The sequence below is a fragment of the Camponotus floridanus genome, unplaced genomic scaffold, assembly GCF_003227725.1.
Source record: "Camponotus floridanus strain SB8 unplaced genomic scaffold, Cflo_v7.5 scaffold183, whole genome shotgun sequence".
Lineage (NCBI taxonomy): Eukaryota > Metazoa > Arthropoda > Insecta > Hymenoptera > Formicidae > Camponotus > Camponotus floridanus.
This window is the reverse complement of record NW_020229307.1, coordinates 142936-167237: the sequence shown is the minus strand read 5'-3', so window position 1 is coordinate 167237 and position 24302 is coordinate 142936. Positions and strand designations below refer to the sequence as shown.

The following is a 24302-nucleotide window of genomic DNA, read 5'->3' as shown; positions in this document are numbered from 1 at the left end:
TTAACGCGAAAAACACGCGAGCGATTTAAAAAGAGTTTAGTTGCGTTTAAAGATGGTATAGTTGCCACTGGGAATTTTCTGTTGGGATGAAAAGTTAATGAAGTCACGGTGCATTTCAAATCCGAGACACTACGATGCTTGGAAGGAGTTTGTCGCTTTAAATATTTCAACATTGACCCGCGTGTTGCTCCTGGAGGAAGTGTTTCTCGACCGCGTGTATCTTTTCGCTGCGGCCGCGGAGTTTTCCTCCGGAATAGCAGCTCTGGTAATTCCCAAGGGATTTTTCGTAATTGAAAAACTTTTCAACAGCCTCGCTAATCCTTTGAACTGGACGTTAGAATCCGTGAGCCCCAGGCCTTTCTCTCTCTCTCTCTCTTTTTCTATTCTTTCTCTCTCTCTCTCTCTCCTTTTATTTATTCTCTTTAGAGAAACTTTACGCGAATTTACTCAATCGCTCGTGCGAGAAAACACGCGTCGCTCAACATGTTTTTAATTTATACCGTATATTTTAAATAGTTATATTGAGAAATTCGCATATTATTCGGGACTTGCGTACAATGTTTAAAATAGAACTCACGTTAACATAAAACTAGCCACATATATTGTGTGTAAGTTATGATGACTTAAGGATGATATAATAATCTAAATATTATTTTTATAATTAATAATAAAGTATAATTATTATTTTGATTTTAATAATTATAATAATATATTAAAATTTTTATTTTTATTTTTAAAAATAAAATTCCACAAGGAATGGAATGCATCTTGTTTCAAAAGCAAGTAAAAGAGATTAGCAAAATGTCTTTAATTAACTAATTACAAGTTTTTCAATAAATTTCAGGAATGAAATGAATACTTATGCTCTAATTATAATGATTTCACATATAATAATATATGAATAATGTACTTGTGCTCGATCTGCGGTTATAAATTATACAAGTATTCTATTTTAGTAAGCAATACAAGAGAGAGAAAGAGATACAGTATATGTAGAGTTATAAAAATTCTCATAAAAGATGTAAACGGCCTTTTCGACACAGATTTCTGCTATAAATTTCTAAATACATCGTTAACAACACGCTATGGTATGACGATAGCAATTCTAGAATTTTACAACCCATTAAACTGTTTAGATAAACGATAACTAATGCTATAAAAATTTTGATGATTTATATGTACATATATAGTGTTATATTTATTTTCATTATCTATTATAGCTTTCATAAAAAGATAATTTGGTGTAATTTGTGTAATTTGTATAATTTGGTATAATTTGTTAAATCTAACAATTTAATTCTAAACATTTAATTCTAGAAAAATTTACATCTCCACATATATTTGATATAATGAATAAGTTCATCCTTTTTTATTTTAATAAAAGGAGCAATCTGCTATTTAAAATTTTAAAACAGAAAATATGTATAATTAAAAATTGAAAATTATTGGATAATTAAAAATTATTGGAATAAATTTTCGTCTCATTGTCAGTGAGAGGAAATACTGCAAGATCGAATAAATTATGTATTTAAAAAATATATTTGACATATTATATTTAAATTTTATTTTTATGTATATATATTTTTTTTATATACACATATATTTTTTATAAAATATCTTGCCGAGTGAGTTTGAGATGAATAAGCAACCCTGAATATCGTGACGCCTCGCGGATAGAAAGGATGTTTCTATCAATAATACCAATCAGAGTAAGAGATCGATAATAATCCAAGCATGTCTTCAAGGGAAGGTGAAAGTTTCACAGGTCGACGAGTCTTGTTCTTTGGCAAAAAAATCGCGAAATAGTGATGGTCAAATCGAATACACAAATATCGAATTAACGTACGACTTGAATGACTCTAAAAATGAAATATCTGCTTATCAATTAGAAATAAAGAACCAACAAATAAAAAAAGTAATAAAAGCTTATAAAATTATTATTTAGTCTGCATTTGCTGGAATAATATTTGAAAGTCAAAAGAATAATATTTTTTTGATTGATGGAAGTTTGAAACCGCGAATATTTTGTTTACTTGCAAAATGTTTACATAAAAAACGGCAAAGAATTTCTGTTTGCAAAAAGAAAAGAACATGCGTTCGTTTCGCTTCGTAAATCACTCTAAATTTATTCGCAGCAAAGTGATTTTTTTTTACAATAAATGCGAATCGGTTAATGTTCCGCGTTTCTCTAATTAATTAATACCGCAGGAATGCTGATTATTTTGAAGCTTCTCTCCGTTTAATCATCATTAACGCCCTGATAATCGAGTGGCATCGTCGGAAAGAGAGCAAAAAATATAAATGGTAGTCACAGTGCGGCAGAAATTATCCCTCTTCGCAATGCAACCAACATGGATAATAATAAACTCCCCAAGAAATTAGTAAATTACGAGGAGTGGAGCGGAGTCTCGCGGGAATGTTTGTCTCTCGAGAGTTACAAGCTAAGTTTTTGTTTTATCAGTGGAAAAACGAACAAGTCCCTACCAATTTTTCTGGCTCATAAACAACAATCATTGAATATTATATTGCAAGAAGAGAAAAAGAATTAGCAAGCGCATTTAAATAGTAAATGTACCTAGACTAAATAAATTATATGTTTTTTGAAAGAAAGATTTTAAACGATACAATATACTTCTTCTGGAATAAAATGATTTAAAAAAGTATTTTTTTTAGTTATGATTGCTGTTGTTGATTGAGCTCCTTGTTGTCTAAAATATTCAAGGCTTACACCAGCATATAACTTACATGCTAATTAACCACTTGATGATTCGAAATTACGTATGAAGTTTGAATTGAGTTGAGAATGTGTAATGAAGTATGTTACCTCTATTATAGGGTTCATATCGTATTAGGTGTGTAATTTAACAGGTATCACGAAATCGCATTAATTGTGGCGTTCGAAATGCCTGAGAATTCCTTCTCCAACTATGGGACTAAATTTGCGTGCCCCCCTCCTGGCGTCCCTATGCGATTATCATCCTCGTCCGTCACACTTTCGTTATATCGTCGAGAGCACAGCAGGGAGATAAATTTCACGCCGTTATTAAGGGACGCCCTCGAGACCGAAGTGTCTCATGACTTCGCATCTGGCAAGGATAATGTTTCCTGTCGACCCTTCCTACACAGCAAGAACTTGCTAGTACTTCTGTGTAAAAAGGCGTGTTCGATGTTACAAATTACACGCTGATGTAACCTGTATTAAACTGTTGTTGCAATTTGCATGAAACTTTGATAATGTATTGAAAACACAGGTACATAGCACATTTATGAAAGATAAAACTCCTGGAAAAAATTAATTGTTATATGTAGAATACAAAAAAGAGCTTAATTAAAAAATATGTATATATACCTTGGCGAAAAATATCTGGTGAAAACTTACTTTATTTTACAATGCAACGCGGTCTAATTTTATTTGCACGATTATACTACATACGTGCGCCATGCTTATTCCATCTCTATCGCGAATCCTGCTAAAACTGTACAGAGTATGCCGTTGTACGTAGGATAATCGCGTTTCGCTTCGAGATTGTCTCGCTGTGTGAGTATTAAACGCATTTATTAGCACAGCGTTTGCGTGGAAAGCACGGCTCGAGCGACGTATATTCCCTTGTACCACGTGGCCACGTGGAAATTCCATTAACCGCCAGAGCAAACTCGGCAAATTCGTCGCGACGATCCCCTAACTTTGCCATCATCACCAATCGACATGCAGCTAACCTAATCGAGGCCGCCGCTTTAAGTTTCTCCCAAGCTAGGTGGGGTCCAACGAAGCGTCCTAGGCTAATTAAGAAATTGATAAAGCGATCTACCGGACAAACGCCACGCGAAATTTCCCATTCGGCAAACTAACGTCATTAACTTTATTAGCGCGCGCGAGCTTTTCTCTGGACTGAATCGATAATGAGCGAAACGAGCGAGTAGAAATTATGGCATATCGAGCGATGCGACTCGCAAGAATCTCATGGTCGAAGAAGAGCGACGATGCTGACGACGAGGAGACGCGGAGTCCTCCCGTGTCCGCGTCCCTAAAATCGCATTAACCGGTACCAGAACTCTGTAAATTCATCGGGTCGGCGGCCCGGAATCAGTCTTGCAACTCTCCTCGGTCTTCCAGCACCCCGATTCTCAACTCTCAAACTTGGCACCGTGTCTGCGCACCGCATAGTCGGCTTTTGCTGGAACTCTCTCGGTGCTTTTAGCAAGAATACGGTGCCGAGAGAGAGACGACGTCGATACGCGCCACTGATATGGCGTTAATTACGCGCGCCTTCTCAATCGTCTTGCACGTCGCAATTTATCATTCAATTAATCAGCGTCGGCAAAATTGAGCGTACGTAATATTATTATTAGCGTCAAGTGATTAATATAATTGAATTGGGAACTTTTGATAATGAAAATCTGTGACGACGAGAAGCAAAGAAGTTGCGCATAAAGAAAATAATAATACAATAATATAATGGGAAATAATATAACAGGGTGTATACTCTCGAGAAAAATCTTGAAAATCTGGTATTCTCAGAGATTTTTGTTGAAAAATCAGGAAATTCTCATGGAATTTTGATTGAGATTCAGAGAATTTTTTAAAAAATTGATAGAGAGAGCTTTGATCATTTTGTTTTTATATAAATATTTATGTTTAATAGTTTTAAAGAGAATATTTGCAATAGCTTAAGAACTTAAAAAATTTATGCTTTTGCAATATTTAATTTAATTAAATTTTAAATCTTATATAATATTTCACTGATTTTTTTTTATCGACATCTTTTGTATAACACACACATGTTTCACCCTTTTATATTTAAATAATATAATTTATTGTAAATTTATATAAATAATATAAATAATACATATTGTATATTTATTTAAAAAATGAAATTTTTAAAATTTTAAAACATTAAAATATATTTTATTTATATTAAAAAAATCATGCACAATAAATTTATTTTAGAATTGCATTTAGATATAAAAATATTTTAATTCTCTCTCCACTTGGAATTTTGAACAAAAAAATTTGTGAAAATCATAAAATTTATTTACAAGATTTGAGTATACAACCCATATAACTTTCTTTTTTCTTGTTCACTTTATAACTTTCTCTGAAATTTTTTTGTGAAACTTCAGATTATTTTTTTATGAGAAGAAAGTTATAATAAGTTCGAAGGATATTCTTTTCGTACTGATAGTGATTTGCGGTTATAGGGTAAACGCACTTTAAAATTGTTTAAGAATATGAAGTTTTCAAGTTTTGAATCTCTAAAATCTTTCAGTTTTTAAATCACTCGGTTGTGGAATCCAACTTAAATCTTTATCGAAGAGAAGTCTCTTCCAAAATCATAAAAGACATTGTTCCACTGTTTGTTAACTTTTCTTGGAGACTTTTGAAGATATCCGCCGCAAAAAATAAAAAAATAAAAAACATAATAAAAGACAAAGAATATAATAAGAGACAGTTCCGGTTTCCAAGTTTTGTGACTTGAAAACAATTGTCGCGACCGTACTTTTGCTCGCAAAGTTTTTATGTATTATCTCGAAGGAAACGGCACTTTGTCGGCATTTTTGTGACAAATGCTCGATGAGTGCACAGTCGATGAATTTTCTGGTTATACCTGGTTCAGCATTGATGCGACAACAAAACGTTTAACGGTCTATCCTCGAAAGTAAGGAAAACGCTTTCGAGAGAAAAGTTTTGTTTCTCGAAATGGAAAGGACACGAAAAATCATAATTTCCTACATCACTGGCGCCGCAATTGTTGTTATTGTTCCTTATTACATTTCGATCGTGAAAATGAAGAAATAATAAGATACAAAATGACACATTAATAATTAAAAGCACAATATATACGTATATATTTAGTATTTACAGCTTAAAAAAGATAATGAAAGTTAAAAAAAAAATACTTATTAATGTATGATCGCTAATCGATATGCACGTTAAAAGACCAAAATTCTGTACTTTAAAAAATATCTTGCCGCTTCTTTTACATTGAACTTAGATTGAGATGCAACTTGAGTCATTGTATTTATAAATCGATCGTTTATTAAAGATACTCTTGTAATTAACGCAATTATCTTGATGATCCTCTTCCTCTCTTGGCGTTCCATTCGACCGAACCAGACGACGAGACTACTCGAGGCATCGAACTTACAATCGCCCCTCTCCTTTCTCTTCCTTTTCGCGAATTCGCCTCCATTGTTGAACGCGTATTTTATTTCCCAACAATTTCCGGAGCGGCCCATTAATTTCCGTCTAAATTAAGTTTACTATATCCAACTATTCACTAACCATCAATTTACGTACTCGTATTCGACGAGAATAATGTAGCAGGACGAGCAAATCATTTTTAATATCTAATAGCGTTGCACGTATTCTCGAGTTAAATTAGAATGAAAACCTATTATTTTTCGAATAAAAACTGTGTATATTAACATCGTGGAACACAGGTAGTTTATAGTCGATACAATTTTTGTTAAAAAAAACTGCGTTTTTCATTTTTTAAACTTGACCTGAAAAAAGTTGTTACTCAATATATTTTAATGTTCGAGAAATATATCTATGATTTTTTCTTTTTCCTAGTGAAAAAAAAAGTATAAAAATGAAGAATATTTTATTTATCTTTATATTGGTCATAAAATTTTACGGCAATTTTGAGACTGACTGTATGATTTTTTTTATCGACAACGTAAAAAAATATACTATATAGCTTGTCAATTGTTTCGACCTTTTCGAGGTTTGCGGAATGCAAGTTCGCGCGGTCACTTCTATGCTTTTTGCGCAATTCGATAAAGCACCTCCGGTGTCACAAAACTTTCGAGAAAGTCGGCGACTCGGGGGAGTCGTTGTTTATCCACTTTTCGCGGTGCTGTCTTTGGTTTGGTGTCGCTTATCGAGCACCTTGAATTGATCGATGACGTATTGGAGTAACGCCAAAGAATTTGAAAATCTAAGTGAGTAAGAAAGAATGAAGTAGTTGCTGATTTGTTAATATTATTATTAAATAATAATCAACTTTATTCTTTTTTATTTTATTAATTCACATATAATTTTAAATGATAACAATTGTATTCTTTTGTTAAAAAAACAATTAAAAGTACTTTCTAAAAATCAATATTGCATAAATTTATTTTTACTGTAAAATAAATTTTTATTTATGTAACAAGAATTAGAATTAAAATATTAAACATAGCGTAAAATTAGAAGTAAAATATTTCCTGTTGAAGATGTGATTTTATTTATTTGTTAAGTTATTTTGAAAGAATATTTATCATTTCACTATAAAATAAATATTTATAATTATGAATATATTTATTATTTTACGGTAATAATAATTAGCATTCGCTAAAAAATAAATAACGAAAATATAAGATTAAATAATTATTTAATCTTTTATTTAATCAAACATTGCAAAGTTTCTTTTTTTATCTATATTTACATTACATTGTATCCATCCAAAATCATCATTTTTTATAAATTTTACATTTTAATTTTAATTTTATAAATTTTAATTTTAATTTTTCTCTTAAATCTCGATGAAAATTTCGCAGCACGATATGCTACCGCCTCTCTGTCACGTCAATTCTATCGGAGAAGAATCGAAGCTATATTGTCCATTCGAGGTGGATAGATCGCGGCTTCGATACGCAATGTGTCTCGCAATGAAGTGCGAAATCGAGTCGATGGATCTCGGCAGTGCATTCGATTTAAACGCCGCTAGCGACATTAAATGCGTATCGCGCTTGTTACGCGACATGACATCAAGGGTGCGAGAGGGCGTCTCGTTGGAGGGTGTACCGCCAATCGTTCTCTGCGATCACCGCTGATTTTATGGCTGCCAGGAAATTTCTCTGTTGCCAACCTCGTGACACTTTATCGTTGCGAAGCGCGCTTCGTCGCCCACTTATCTTGTACAACAAACCGAGGACGTTTGCCTGCAAAACGCGCGCATTTTATACTTAAAATACATCGCTCAAATTGTGCGACTGAAGAGAATGGAATCTTTGAGGAGATTATAGATTATAAAACTATATTGTAGACTATTATAATATAATAAAAATTATATTATAATAGAAATTATATTTTTACACCGCTAATGAAATTTAATTTTAGTTTAAAATACTAAATTGCCATTTTAGAGACATATCATATTAGCTGAGGATAAAAGATTATTTCGTAATGATATATTTATTGAAATATTATATATTTTATATATTACAAGAGTACCTTGATGTTGAGATATATACCCTCTATTGTGGCTGTGCTTCCTACTTTGTGACTGCACATTTTATTAGTGAGGAACACTTTTATTATAATATAATCCGGGATATATGAACATTTATATGATGTAGTCAATCATCGCTCAAGTCTGTCCTGGTGTCTGCGCCTCAAAATCCCATTAAACCAAGGTTCGTTCTTAATTTAGTTTCTGTCGTGATCCGTTGCACAAAGGAGTTCGACGTAAATTCGATGGAGGCGTAACTTCGAAAGAGGTTGACTCAAAAGGGAGTCGGGAGAAGGATGCAACTATCGTTTGTTCCCGTCTTTCGTAGCTTCAATGATATATCTGTGTCTCTCCGAAGCTTACGCGATAAAGGCCTCCGTCCCCGTAATGAATATCGAATTATTATAAAATCCTCGACATTCTTCACTCGCTACAAAGTGGCGTTTTCTTTCAAGAGCAACATATACATATATACATATATATATATGTATGAAGATACAGTTTTTAATCCATCATATTTTTTTAAATTTTCGTAATAATGCATTTAATTATCTTTCAGAAATATCAATATCTTTAAAAAGGTATTATAAAATGATGCTTTTCTCTCATAAATTAAAAGAAATTTTTTTTGTGAGTTAATTTGACATAACGTTCTAAAATTAATATTAAAACATATACTAATCTTGTTTACGAATAAAAAAAATTCAATACTTTTTGACATGATTATCATGATGTTATTTATGTTACCTATATTATTTATTTATTTCTATAAATATTTACAATTGATTTTTAAATTAATAATAATGCTGTTAATGATACTACTAATAATGATAGAATATTTAATGACACATGTATGGCTAATGATTAAAAAGGTAATATATCATATGTCGTAAAATTATAATTATGTCGTAAAATTATAATTTATTACATTCGGATTAAATACCAAACGCATAAATTATTCGATTTTATTTAAAAACAAGAGATTAGTGAATATATTAATATTAATTTTGGAAAATCATGTTAAATGAATCCACGCGAAAAATTTCTTTTAATTGAGTTTCTACTCTAATTTACAATATTCCAATCAAAAATTTCATGCACGCGAGACGATTTGCAATGTCCATTATAAATCATACGAAGTAGCATTTTCATTTCTTAGAAAGAATAAGGTGGCGTGAAAAGACTAGCTTTTCACGCAGATAGATCGAGAGTAAGTAGATCGATCACCCGCCTCTTTCACATCGCATTCTGGTTTATATATGGAACCGACGACTTTTCTCTCCCCGGTAGCATTTCGCGGTGGGTGGTGCGCCAACAAAATCGTGGATAACAGGGGTGGTTCCCGCGGCGGTAAAAGAAGAGGAGCGAGCGAGAGATAAGGAGAAAAAGGAAGGCAGCGCGGGCGAAAGAAACCTTCGAAGAAGACTGTCGTGGATGGGACCGATCGTAAATTATTCCGCACGTTTAGAGGGTTAAGCGAATCGCGCACTCTTTTCAGTTGTCCTCATCCCTTCGTCCTTTTGCCTTACACGACGCGCGATCTTCCATTCCTCGACGATGAAATGCGAACGGAAAGGGGTGAGCGAAGAGTAGAAATCTATGATGCCATTAGCATGGCTCTCTCTCCCTCCCTCTCTCTCTCTCTCTCTCTCTCGCTCTTTCTTTCTCTCTTCTCCGTTATTTCTGAACATTTCGCATTTGTAATAATTCCGAGAGCTGCCTCTTCATGCTCACTTTATTAAAATAGTAAATCGATCGCGCATAATTCTTGATATTGTTCTTCGAAGTAGTCTTTGAAAAACGAAATTCTGAGTCAAAAATACAGATTGCTTATTTTACGGACAGCATAGTTAGTGAGTTAAAAGAAATAATTAATTTAGAGAAATATGTATGTATTTTAAAAAAATTAATTGACTGAAAATATCTGCAAGTTTTAGAGTATTTGCATATTTCGGAATAGAGATAAGAAGAAAGAGTTAAATATTAATCAGTCTCGTACATGTGAAATGATTTTCATGTTATCGCATCTGTTCGCTTCATTGTAAATGCGCGAACATGCGTTGATCTTATCAGCAGTCAGACGAAGCCGCATCTATCCTATCGTATCGTCGCGCATACGCATGATTACGAAATTTTATTTGTCGCACGTTTATTACGATGCGCAGCTCGTTCCGATGCGTCTAAATGCATGTCGCGACGACGACATCGCATCGCGCATACTTTATTATGGATTTGCCGTAAGTGATCCGCATGATACACCCTAGTAAAAAAAAAGAATCAAATTTGCACAAGGTACTTTTCGCTCATCGTCCTTACTTAAGCTCTTTTTTGACTGAGCGACGATAAAGATTGGGATAGAGTTTTCTTTTTTTTTTTCCCTTACGATAAATTCGTTGAAAAATATACAGCAAAGCATGGTTTAATATCTGCCATATAAATTAATTGTTATATCATACTTTTTATTCGGAAACTTCTGTTTTAAAGAGCACAATTTTGTGTGTGCATATATGTGTGTGTGGATCACGACATTTTTTTTATTTTTTGACATACATTCTCTAATAATAAATTTTTATGTCAAGATTTCGTTAAAGGAATACTTGAATTTTCCTTAATTTCCTAGAATTTTCTTGTAATATTAAAAAGAGATATTAAAGGAACAGAATTGATTGAAAAAATTCGCTTTTGTTCTCGCGCGGCTCTCCTCTTTACAAGAATATATTTCGATGGCATTGAAATACGCGCGTTTTGATGGAATTTATAAACTTTTGCGATGTGCAAGGAGAGAATATTTTTCTCGATCAGTCGACCATATCGAGCGAAAATCGCGAGGAAAAATAGGGATATCAGGAGACGCCGTAATGTTTTTCTTTCAAAACCCAACATATCCGACAGAATATCGACATTTACGCGTGAATTCGCGAGACGGGCGAGCCGCTGAATATATCGAATGCAAAGGAGCAGCTTGTAGAAGGATACGAAAGGGGAAAGAATAAGGGGAAGAGATATGTCGGGCGATTTCGGATCGAGATTAAGATTGGATTTTGCGAGAGAATTCGACATTTCACGTTCACACAGCTTTCGCGAGCTGACGCTCCTAGTCAGAGAGAGAGATCGCGAGAAAATCGATGAAAGTCTATTTTATTTTACATAGATCTAGTCGGATCTCGATTTTGTATGAAGTTGTTTTGTATAAAATAATTACGTGATGATTATAAAAATAAATAAATTTTTTTAAATAATTTAAAATTAATTCTATAATTAATCTTCATTAAATAACGGTAAAAAATAATTTTTTATGACTTTCGAAATTACCCCATTAAGATTATAATTGAAATTTTTATGACACAATTAATTTATTTAAAATTTATCAATTCGATAAAATTGCAAAACATACACACACATAAGCGTTATAAATCTATTTATATATATTATATATGAATCGCGTTTATATAGCAATTATATTTCTACATGAGATTCTTTCATATAATATAGAGATTCACCTTTCATAATTTTACTCGATTAATTTTATTCAATATTCTTCTGATGCTTCTGTCTAGAAGAAGAAAGAGTGTAAAGTGGAAGATTCTCCTTGCCAGAAACGAATCTTATTTTTCTTCGTGCTGTGGAAGATACAGCCAGCACATCATGTTACGAACAATGAAATAAAGTACTCGGGCAGTAAATCGAAAAAGACTTGGGAAAGTCTATCCTCGATTTGCTGAAGAAACTTGCTAAGTCAATATAATTAACTTTATAACTCGGTGAATTTCTCCTTGACAAGCTGACGATAGATAAATATTTAAAATAAACCCATAACGGCCTTATCAGTTTGTTTTACTTTCCTTCGCTGACACGAAAATATTTTGTTTACAACATAAACCTTATTCTAGAATCCTAAATGCAAATTTTTACTAGACAAAGAATTTTTTGGAGAATCTCTATAAAGATTCATGTCTAAAATCGACATGTAAAATTATTATATTTCATTAAAGGGAATAATATATAAAATAAATAAAAAATACTAACAATTAAATTTATATATTTTTTTTATATTTTTCGAAAATCAGAAATATTGGATTATTTCTATGATAGAGGGAATACAATCGTGTTGAAAAAGCATACGAATTTCTTTCACACAGTAAAGATTAAACAAAGTTTCAAAAGAGAAAGAGAAACAATATGAAGGAAGATACATTTGCAAAGTTTCGAAATTCATCGCGCGTTTACCTCATCTCTCAAAGGTTCAATATTTCTGAATCTGAGATAGGTTCCAAATTTTATCATTATCGTTACGTGCATTGCTACATCTACCCTCGGCGAGCCAGATTATGATTGATCCTTAATTCAGAGATCTGTCAAGCGACGAGGCGAAGCGTCGATAGAATCACACATCTCGACGAAGATTCGAATTGATCGAATGTAAAGAAGAGCACGGACGCGAATAATAGGGGATGGGTGTCGGAAAAAGCCGAGGAGCAAAGAGGGAAAGAGGACGGCGGGGGAGAAGAGGGCGCGGGATGGTGTTGGATATCCGACCGATTTCAGAACGAGCCTAGCCAGACGCATATAAATTGGCTGCACGGCATGAATCCCTTTACATTTTAATCGCAGTTGACGACACAATGCCGACAGACGTGTTGCCATGCTCTTTCTCCCGTTTCCTCGCTCTCTCCGTCAACCGTCTCCCCTTCGGATCTCTTTCCACCTTTCTTTTCCCTACAAAACACAGCCGCAAAACGCGTTCGTCCGATATGTTCGGGTTTAAAATATGCTTTCCAGTTGAAAGAAAAAAAAAAAGTTGCGCGGAGAAATTACTCTCGTATTTATAAGAGTCGAAGAAATAGATCAGATCTCCTTTTTTTCTTCTTCCTCTCTTTCTCTCTCTCTCCTCTCATCTTCATCTTTATTAATTTTCTTTTCCTTTTCATGTTTTCCCACGATGCCGTTTTCCCAGATGTTCTTTGCTACATTCTTTCCTACTTTACTTGTAACTGTGGGTCTTCTTCCTCGGCGTAAGTCTTTCGCTTCCTCTTCGATTCTGCTACATTTTTTCTCATCTCTCTTAGTGACTAGAAAATTCTTCTCTCAGACTCTAGAGTGCATTTTTGTATTTCAATTCGTAGCTATACATGTAAAGTCCCGTCTCGCATACAACGCGAAACTTTCACCTTCCTTCAAATCCTATTACATCCCTTCTTCTATTTTCTTTTACAAGAGTGAAACTTTTTCTCTCTATATTGCTACATTTATTTTTACTTCTCTTTATGACTGTGAAGCTTTTCTCTTGACATAGTACTTTCATTCTCTCTTCGCGATTGCAAAGTGTTCCTTTTTTTTCGCTCGATGTGGTGCTTTCGCTTTCTTTCCTACTTCGCAGACGCGTCATCCGCCGTCTCTTTCGATGGCATTCGCGGTACGCAAACAACGGGGCGAAAAGATCCTACCGCATCGTGGGAAGTGACACTATGACTAGGGTCGGCGGAAAGAGAGGAGAGAGCAAGAGAAGTCGGAAGGAGAATGCATGAAAAACATGAATTCCTTCACAGGATATGCGGTACTCAAAGGCTTTTCCATTTGCGACCCGTATCTGACCTGCGAAAAAGCACGTTGAAAAGTACCATAATTTACAAGGGCGTCTTACAAATGGGTTTTAGCAAATACATATCGCATGAAAAATACAAGAGCGAGACAATAAAAAGATATTATGTAGGAGACGAGATATTGAAAATTAAATAGATACATTATCTATAATTTTTAAAAGATACATGTAATTAAGTAACAGGAAGAATGAAATATCGACGACATGATTTTCAAGCATAATAAACAGAATTCATTAACTTTTGGTGTATACGTATTATTTTCGCGTATTAGTTTAGAGACCTTTAAACAGACTACAATAGTTTGTATTTTATATTATCACTTATGCATAATATGATGTATAACATACTACCACATACCTAGTTGTTACACGGTAGTTATACAAAATATATTCTATTCCAATTAACGAAAGCATTGTTATCTTATTTTATATATTTTATGCAGGAGTGACGTAAGAAATAAGATTATACTATTGCACATTACGATTTGCAAGTAAATGCAAACTTACCTGAAATTCTAATAACTGTGGTTTTAAAAATATATTACATCATAGGCGTTGTCTTTAGGAGGAAGAAGTAAATAGAGAGAAATTCATAACATTACATGATTTTTACATGTTAAATAATTTATACTATTGTACATGAACTATATATTTTCCACAATAAAATAAAGTTTTAATATTAATTATGTTTAAATATCTTTGTCACGTACATAAATAAGTACAGATTTGAATTTTCAAATTTTGCAGCAATTGAATAGTACACATCGTAAAAAATTAATTTATAGTGTTAATCGATATTGAAATTATTTAAAAAACCGAATGAACTATAATTATATTGTAATTTAATTTATAATAATCATTGAGACTCATTTTTTAAGATAAGAAATAAACGTATATCTACATAAACACCTGTGTACTTTTTAATATAATTTTGAAAATTACTTACTAGAATTGTATCCGCATTGACTTCTACATTGACTATATTTGCATCATATCTTACATTTTATTGGCGAGCAAACTAATATTTCAATAAGTATAAGACGACCTTGATAAGTATAAGAACGAATCTTCTAAAGAAGCAAACATTCCGCACGAATGTGTACAATCGAATGAAATGCATAAAATTCTTTACGCTGAGAAAAACCAAGTACGCTTGCGCAGTCTTCAATCAGCAAATTGTCTCAAGAGTGTTTTTCTGCGGGAGATAAATTTGCAGTAATTTTTCCGACATCAAGACATTAAATGTATCGATCGCATAATCGCTCCCTTTCTTCCTCAATAGACATCATATTGCCGTATTTCGATTATACGGTTATATTTTATCTACCATCTTACATTACCGTTTATACTAAATTAAGTAATCTATGTTGGAATTTACACAGGAGGAAACAGAAATTTTATAAGACTTATTTTTATAAGACTTATTTAACTTATAAGACTTAACTTATTTGTTATTGATCCCTCCAGAGAAGAGAATTGTGGAGTTCTGCTGAACTTTTCGCCGTCAAACGTATCTTGCACAGTGATGATTTCTATACAAATTCAGCATTTTATCTTTCAACGAATTTTTTTGGTCGCGGTTGGCTTATGGCCTTATCAGCAATCAAAGCTTGTTCAATTTCAGTTAGTCTTGTTTTTTAGTATTCTAATTAGCTTTATCATATTCCAGGTATGTTTATACTCTCACGATCATAATCTTTTATAATTATATTACTCTTATTTATGATTATTGCAATATGATGCATATATTTATTGTTAATGATATTAAATATATATTACATATATGTATCTAATATATATTTAATATCATTAACAATAAATATATGACAATACAACGATCTAATATATATATATATATATATATATATATATATCGTTGTATATATATATATTATCGTTGTATTGAATATATATATATATATATATATATATATATATATATATCTTTTTTACTACAATGAGAATCTTTTTATTATTTGTTATAAATCATAATGTATATGAAAATAGCTGACTATTATATATTAGCAATATAATTAATTAAATAAAGAATATTATTTTCATTATTTTATTATTTTTTAAATAATTTTTTATTGATTGTAGCTTACCGTATTTTTATCTACAGAATGCACTTCTGATCTTGTTATCAAAGTTCTCTCTATCGTATTATTGTTTATTATGTACACAATTGAATATAATTCGTTCCGAATGAATACTCAAGTTGTAAGTTAATTTTTTAATTGTTTTTCACCTAATAATAAAGCAACGTGATAAAGATGAATAAGTCACAACAATTCTTACTAAAATTTATACCGAGATAAGTGCCAAAGTATTATTCATGTAATAGGTAAGATATTTATTGGAGCAACTTCAGCACACCTGTAACGAGCTGAGAGACAAGAATGAAGTCGCTATCATGCAAAGATATGAGAATAACGCGAAATATAATGCGACTATGCTTTTCTGTAAGATATAGTATTTCTCGACATTTTATACATGTCGCAAATGAAAAAGATTATCATGATAAAAATCACAGTAAAAATTAAATTAATGATAAATATTAAATTAAGTTGACCACGAATAATTTTAACCACTTTGTTATCTAATTTAAATTGGCATAAAGATTTGAGATGTTATATTTATATTGTAATATTTCTTTATTAGAATGTAGAAATATAATTAAAAAATTATTCAAAATATGATTATAAGAATTTATATTGATGAATGAATAGAATGCTAATATTTGTTTCACAATAATAATTTTAATTATTACATTCCAATAAAAAAATCATGTTATAAAATTATTATAAATATAATTATTATAATTAAAATTATTATATATATAATTATTATAATAAAATTATTATATTTGTTATATATTTTTGTAAAAATAAATATTTTATATTTATTCTACAAAAATATCGTATAGAGAAGTGATTGTTAAGATAATGACATTAGAAATTTACATGATATTTCGAAAAATTGAAAAACAACAATTTATATATCTACATTTGAAAAATATTTTTAGACCTCTACATTTGTATAGCAGTTATTACAACTTTGCTAATTTTGCGGCGTGTTCTTGGTTTTGTTCTGCACATAAACGCAACACATCCACGTGTGATGCAACAGCTTATACCTAAATATCTTATTAACCAAAAAAGATATATGTTTTTAATTCTGATGGGTGCAGCCATTTTAATAGGAGGGACAGCACTAGTTGGAATAGGAATGATGCTTCTATCATATTTTGAACATGTCTGTGGAATGTTTAGAGTCGCCAGGTGAAGCATTAAATATAGAAAATAATTTAAAAGTTTTGAATAAGACTTTAAGAATTTTACTTCTATATTTAGTGTCATATTTATATTTGTTATCTAAAATAAATTTATAAATCTTATGACAGTAAAATCATTTTTGTAATAAATTGAAATAAATAAATTAATATATAAATCAAGAGATAACTTTTTTGTTATTAAATTAGAGAAGTTCTTTGTTTGTAAAATTATGATTTTGCTGCTACTTAAAACAAAATGATTAATATTTAATAAATGCATTTTATTAATGTAATAAAATTATTTCTGTTTTATGAATGAAATGAAAGTCAATTTATCTCTATGAAGTTGGGATATTACTCGTTTTTCACATTTAAAAACAAAAATCAAAATTCTGGATATCCAAATCACAATTTGATATTCAATTCGTTATGCAGTATAATAGTAAATTAATATTTTTAATAAATTTTGTTTATTTGATAACTGACAAAAATTATTACAATAATTAAATATATATATTGTCAGAAAATTGTTATCCTTTATGTATAAACGAGGCTTACTTAATAAAAAGAAAGAAATTACTTATGTAGTTATCGCATCGAGAAAGCAATGACAATAACGATACCGATGAATTCTAGTCTAGCGAACCAAATTATAATTTGTAAAGAAATAATTCATGCCGTAGATATTCATCGTAAAGCTATCGAGTTAGTATTTTTATATTATATATATATATATATATATATATATATATATATATATAATGTTTTTATATGTATCATATTCTTTTTTAAGGTTCTCTTTATTTTTATTGAGCAGCTTCCGAGAATCACATATTCTTATGATATTAGTTGGTGTGATTTGCTTGACTCTTAATCTTTACGCAGTAAGTTTTTCCCCATTATAATAAAATTTACGTAAGAACGAACTGTATTTTATATTACAAGATATCAGGATTGAAAAACATATTTTCTAATCTTTTTATATAAAATGATATACAAAATATATATAAAGATGCGTCATTGTATTGTAGATTGCTGTGAATGTGTCACATGGTGGCGATACTGAACAATTATTATTACACTTTCTAATTGCAGTAGTCTTATTTATATATTTGTTTACGATCAATTATTTCGGACAAAAAATTACGGACCACAACGATCATGTATTTTATACCGCGTAAGAGAGATGCTACTTACATGAATAATTATATATTATATGATAATTTTTTATGAATTATAACGAAGATAAAACTTGATATATATATTTCACACATTCATAGGTTGAAGATTATTGCATTTAACAAATTTTTGACTCTGCCGTTATTTCTAGCTACAATGTTCGGTGGTACACTGCGTCTGTACAGGTACAGAAACTGATATTATTTCTTTTGCAAAGAGGTAGTAAAACTGTAACTCTGAATTTTGCCGGAGTATTTTCACTATCCATCGAGCTTTTTGCAATGGTAAAAGTTATTAATTATGCATAATATAACATACAACATATTATTACATGGTTATTATACGACATGAGATATATTCTATTCCAGCTAATAAAGGTATCATTGTCCTACTTTACTGTTATATATTCCATGCAGGAGTAATGTAAAAAATAAATCATATGATTGTACGTACGATTTGTAAAAAAATGCAATGTTAAAGTTATCTGAAATTATAATGTCTGCTCGTTTAAATTGTATCACGTTAGCTTTAAAGTGAGAAAAGAATGAGAAATTATATATAGTATTATTTTATTTATACATAATTAAATAATTTATATCATTGTAACACATAAACTATATATTTTTCACCATAAAATAAAGTTTTAATAATCAGCCTAAACAGTATTTTAATAGTCACGTTTAAATATCTTTTATACACACAAATATACGTATAAATTTGAATTTTCGAATTTTGTACCAATTAAATAATATAGGTTGTAAAAAATTTTAATTGTATTTTCTGTCGATGATGAAATTATTTCAACAATTGAAAGAATTATAACTTATTGTAATTTAATTTCTCTGGTAATTATTCAGACTCATTTTTTACATTACGCGATAAGAGATAAACATATAATACATGTATATTAAACACAATTTTAATACAACTTTGAAAATTTTTGAAAATTATTTACCACAATTGTATCCACATTGACTTCTACATTGATATTTGCATTATTTTATTGGAGAGGATGCTATGTAACTGATATCTCGATAAGCATAAGACGACAATCTTCTAAAGAAGGAAACATTCCGCACGAATGTGTACAATCGAATGAAATGCACAAAACTCTTTACGCTGAGAAAAACCAAGTACGCTTGCGCAGTCTTTGATCAACAAATTGTCTCAAGAATGTTTTTTTGTGGAAGATAAATTTACAGTAATTTTTCCGTCGTTAAATGTATCGATCGCATAATCGCTCCCTTTCTTCCTCAGTAGACATCATATTGCTATATTTCGATTATACGATTATATTTTATCTTCCACCTTACATTACCGCTTATCCTAAATTAAACAATTTACGATAGAAAGAATTTACATAGGAAGAAAGAAATTTTATAAGACTTTATTTTTTATTGATCTCTCCAGAGAAGGGGTTTGCGGAGTTCCGCCGAACTTTTCGCCGTCAAATGTATCTTGACTTTTGCACAGTGATGATTTCTATACAAACTCAGCATTTTATCTTTCATCGAATTTTTCTGCTCGCGGTTGGCTTGTGGCCTTATCAACAATCAAAGCTCGTACAATTTCAGTTAGTTTTGTTTTTTAGTATTCTAATTAGCTTTATCATATTCCAGGTATGTCTATATTCTCACAATCATAATCTTTTATAATTATGTTACTTTTATTTAGGATTATTCCAATATGATGCATATATTTATTATTAATAATATTAAATGTATTAGATACATACATACGTAATACAACAAATAAAATTTGACAATATAATGATCTAAAATAATATTTATATACATATATATATATATCTTTTTTTCTACTACTATAAGAATCTTTTTATTGTTTATTTGTTATAAATCATAATTTATATGAAAATAGCTGATTATTACATATTGGCAATATAATCAATGAAATAAAAAATATTTTTTTCGTTATTCTATTATTTTTTAAATAATTATTATAAATTAACAATATAATTAATTAAACGAAGAATATTTTTTTCATTATTTTATTATTTTTCAAATAATTCTTTATTGATTATAGCTTACAGTATTTATATCTGCAGAATATACTTCTGATCTTGCTATCAAAGTTCTCTCTATCGTATTATTGCTTATTATGTATACAATTGAATATAATTCATTCCGAATGAATACTCAAGCTGTAAGTTAATTTTTTTTATTGTTTTCACGTAATAATAAAATATCGTGAGAGATGAACAAATTACAATAGTCCTTATCAAAATTTATAATGAGGCAAGTGTCAAAGTATTATTGATGTAATAGGTAAGATATTTATTGGAGCAACTTCAACACATTTATAATGAACTGAGAGACGAGAATGAAATCGCTATCATGCAAAGATATGGGAATACCGCAAAACGTTATGTGGCTATATTTTTGTGTAAGATAATATTTTTTTTTTCGACGTTTTATATATATCTAATGAAAATAAGACGTTTTATATATATCTAATGAAAATAAGCAAATGAAAATAGATTATCATAATAAAAATCACGATAGAAATTAAATTAATGGTAAATATTAAATTGATCTGATTAACCACTTTGCTATCTAATTTAAATACAGGAGATGCTATGTTTATATTATAATATTTCTTTATTAGAATGTAGAAATATAATTAAAAAATATATTCAAAATATGATTATAAGAATTTATATTGATGAATGAATAGAAAGCTAATATTTGTTTCACAATAATAATTTTAATTATTACATTTCAATAAAAAAGTCATGTTAAAAAAATTTTAATATTTGTTTTGCAAAAATAAATATTTTATAATTATGCAAAAATATCGTATAGGGAAATGGTTGTTAAGATAATGACATTAGAAATTTACATATTTTAAAAAATTGAAAAACAACAATTTACATATCTACATTTAAAAAATATTTTTAGCTCTTTACATTTGTATCTCAGTTATTGTAACTTTACTGCCAATTTTGCCGCGTATTCTTGGTTTTGTTCTGCACATAAACGCAACACATCCACGCATAATGCAACAGCTTATACCTAAATATTTTGTTGATCAAAAAAGATATATCTATTTAATTCTGATGTACATGGGTGCAGCTCTTTTAATAGGAGCGACAGCACTAGTTGGAATAATAATGATGCTTCTATCATATTTCGAACATGCCTGTGGAATGTTTAGAGTTGCCAGGTGAAGCATTAAATATAGAAAATAATTTAAAAGTTTTGAATAAGATTTTAAGAACTTTGTATGTATATTTAGTGTCATATTTATATATTTATTGTCTAAAATAAATAAACTATTTATATGTCTAAATAAATTATAATAATTATTTATTTTGGCCAATAAATAAATATATATATATATATATATATATATATATATATATATGACATTAAATATATTTATTGTCTAAAATAAATAAATTTATATATCTCTGACAAACAGCAAAGTTTTCTTCGTAATAAATTATTTAAGTTGTAAACTAATGTAGTGCAACAGATAACTTTATTATTATTAAAATAGAGAAATTCTTTGTCTATAAAATTATGACTTTGCTGTTAAAATAAAATGATTAATACTTAATAAATATATTTTATTACTGTAATAAAATTATTTCTGTTTTTTATGAATGAAATGAAAGTCAATTTACCTCTATGAAGTTGGGGAATTGCTCGTTTTTCACATTTAAAAACAAAAATCAAAATTCTGGATATCCTCCAAATCACAATTTGATATTCAATTCGTTATGCAGTATAATAGTAAATTAATATTTTTAATAAATTTTGTTTATTTGATAACTGACAAAAATTATTACAATAATTAAATATATATATTGTCAGAAAATTGTTATCCTTTATGTATAAACGAGGCTTACTTAATAAAAAGGAAGAAATTACTTATATAGTTATCGCATCGAGAAAGCAATGACAATAACGATGCCGATGAATTCTAGTCTAGCGAACCAAATTATAATTTGTAAAGAAATAATTCATGCCGTAGATATTCATCGTAAAGCTATCGAGTTAGTATTTTAATATTTTATATATATATATATATATATATATATATATATATATAATGTTTTTATATGTATCATATTCTTTTTTAAGGTTCTCTTTATTTTTATTGAGCAGTTTCCGAGAATCACATATTCTTGTAATATTAGTTGGTGTGATTTGCTTGACCCTTAATCTTTACGCAGTAAGTTTTTGCACATTATAATAAAATTTACTTCAGAACGAACTGTATTTTACATTTCAAGATATCAGGATTGAAAAACATATTTTCTAATCTTTTTATATAAAATGATCTACAAAATATATATAAAGATGCGTCATTGTGTTGTAGATTGCTGTGAATGTGTCACATGGTGGTGATACTGAACAATTATTATTACACTTTCTAATTGCAGTAGTTTTATTTATATATTTGTTTACGGTCAATTATTTCGGACAAATAATTACAGACCACAATGATCATGTATTTTACACCGCGTAAGAGATGTTGCTTACATGAATAATTATATATTGTAATTTTTTATGAATTATAACGAAGATAAAACTTGATATATATATTTCACACATTCATAGGTTGAAGATTACTGCATTTAACAAATTTTTTATTCTTTGCCGTTATTTTTAGCTACAATGTTCGGTGGTACACTGCGTCTGTACAGGTACAGAAACTGATACTATTTCTTTTGCAAAGAGGTAGCAAAACTGTAACTCTGAATTTTGCCGGAGTATTTTCATTATCCATCAAGCTTTTCGCCACGGTAAAAGTTATTAATTATGCATAATATAACATATAACATATTATGTAGTTATTATATCATATACTTAATACTCGACATGGAAGTTACACAAGATATATTCTATTCCAGCTAATAAAAGCATCATTATCCTACTTTACTGTTATATATTCCATGCAGGAATAGCGTCTAAAATAAATCATACGTTTGTATGTACGATTTGTAAGAAAATGCAACGTTAAAGTTACGTGAGATTATAATGTTTGTTCGTTAAATTATATCACGAGTGTTATCTTTAAAGAGAAGAGAATGAGAAATATATAGCATTATTTAATTTTTATATGTTATATAATTTATATCATTGTAACACATGAACATATATATTTTTCACAATAAAATAAAGTTTTAATATAATCACGTTTAAATATTTTTTATATACACAAATATACATATAGATTTAAATTTTCGAATTTTGCACCAATTAAATAATATACGTAATAATATAAAAATTTTAATTTTATTTTCCGTTGATGATGAAATTATTTAAACAATTGAAAGAATTATAACTTTATTATAATTTAATTTCTGGTAATCATTGAGACTCATTTTTTACATTACCCGATAAAAGATAAACGTACATACTATACATAAACACGTGTATATATTTTAACACAACTTTAAAAATTTTTGAAAATTACTTACTACAATTGCATCTTCATTGACCTCTACATTGAAATTTGCATTATTTTATTGGAGAGGAAACTATGGAGAGGTAACTAATATCTCGATAAGTATAAGACGACAATCTTCTATAGAAGGAAACATTTCGCACGAATATGTACACTCGAATGAAATGCACAAAACATTTTGCGCTGAGAAAGACCAAGTACGCTTGCGCAGTCTTCGATCAACAAATTGTCTCAAGAATGTTTTTCTGTCGGAGATCAATTTACAATAATTTTTCTCGTCGAGACATTAAGTGTATCGATCGCATAATCATTTCGTTTCTCCACCAGTAGACATCGTATTGCGGTATTTCGATTATACAATTATGTTTTATCTTCCACCTTACATTGCCGCTTATCCTAAATTAAACAATTTACTCTAGAATTTACATAGGAAGAAAGAAATTTTATAAGACTTTATTTTTTATTGATCTCTCCAGAGAAGGGGTTTGCGTAGTTCCGCCGAACTTTTCGCCGTCAAATGTATCTTGACTTTTGCACAGTGATGATTTCTATACAAATTCCTCATTTTACTTTCCATCGAATTTTTCTGCTCGCGGTT

General features: G+C 29.8%; 1 protein-coding gene and 2 long non-coding RNA genes across 4 annotated transcripts in view; all 3 read left to right on the top strand.

Annotated features, from left to right (window-relative positions):
- Positions 1–24302, top strand: part of LOC105254991 (PDZ domain-containing protein 4) — a 212719-nt gene that overhangs the window by 62577 nt on the left and 125840 nt on the right. The window lies entirely within an intron of this gene.
- Positions 18187–18703, top strand: LOC112637620. The gene is made up of 3 exons (XR_003122631.1): positions 18187–18266; positions 18420–18552; positions 18637–18703. It is a non-coding gene; the product is annotated as an uncharacterized LOC112637620 (long non-coding RNA).
- Positions 22699–23323, top strand: LOC109609801. The gene is made up of 3 exons (XR_002192428.2): positions 22699–22758; positions 22907–23039; positions 23148–23323. It is a non-coding gene; the product is annotated as an uncharacterized LOC109609801 (long non-coding RNA).